The sequence below is a fragment of the Charadrius vociferus genome, unplaced genomic scaffold (genome assembly GCF_000708025.1).
Source record: "Charadrius vociferus isolate BGI_N301 unplaced genomic scaffold, ASM70802v2 scaffold1578, whole genome shotgun sequence".
NCBI classification, from domain to species: domain Eukaryota; kingdom Metazoa; phylum Chordata; class Aves; order Charadriiformes; family Charadriidae; genus Charadrius; species Charadrius vociferus.
In genome coordinates this window covers 690,150-691,023 of record NW_009649704.1, presented here as the reverse complement: position 1 = coordinate 691,023, position 874 = coordinate 690,150, and the positions used below count along the sequence as shown (strand labels likewise).

At 66.9% G+C, this 874-nt stretch overlaps 1 protein-coding gene across 1 annotated transcript in view; it reads left to right on the top strand.

Moving 5' to 3' along the window:
* Positions 1 to 874, top strand: part of RIMS3 (regulating synaptic membrane exocytosis 3) — a 15,910-nt gene that overhangs the window by 14,303 nt on the left and 733 nt on the right. The gene's annotated exons all lie outside the window — the stretch shown is intronic.

The following is an 874-nucleotide window of genomic DNA, read 5'->3' as shown; positions in this document are numbered from 1 at the left end:
GTTCCCCCGCCGCGGCGTTGGCCGGTTCCTCGCGCAGCCCCCGGTGCTGGCCCTGACTTGCTGTTGAAATGCCGAGTGTGTTTTGAGAACATCCAGGTTCATCTCGCTCCTATTAAACCCCGCTGGGACGTCAGCTCGCCCCTTCCCCATCCCCGTCCCCCTCCCCGGGGCCACAAGGCAGCGAGCGACGGGCCCCCGCCAGCCAAGGGACATACGTACGTACGAGCAGGACAGCGTAAGTGGGAGAACAACTTCACACCGAGATCAAGAGGTGCCCGGCCACGTTATCTCCCGCAGATGCCCCTCCGCGGGGAGCGGGGAAGGACCCCAGTGAAGCGCCCCGGGGAGGTGGGGGCTGGTGGGTGCTGGCCCCGGTGGGGTGCTCAGCCACCGACCCCCCCTGCCCCAGCCTCTCCTGCTCTTGCCGGGGTCTCGCCTGCCCCATGGCTGAGGGCATCACCCGGCCGAGGCACAGCCCTGGTTAATCCCAGACCCTTTTCCCATCACGAGGGAAAAAAAGTCCCCCCTGCAAGGCTGCCGCGGGATGGAGCTGGCAGGGAGGGCGGGGAGGAGGGGGCTTTCACCCGGTTCTCTCTTCGCTGCTCGAATCCAAGCGTTTTTCCCACCAGCTCGGCTTTGTCCTTCCTCCAAATTCACGATAAATCACGCGCCCGGTGGCGGGATGCTCGGCGGCGCTTGAGCGCGGGGCGCTGGGGATGGGGAGCAGGCGGTGGCAGGGGGTGAAGGGGCTGCCGGCCCTCGGAGAGGACTTCTCCCACCTGCTTTTTGGCAGCACCAAAAGGGAGAGCTGGTGGGGACCAGCGCAGGGCTGCAGCCGTCCCCAGTGGGAGGTGGCCATCGGGGACGGTGCTGA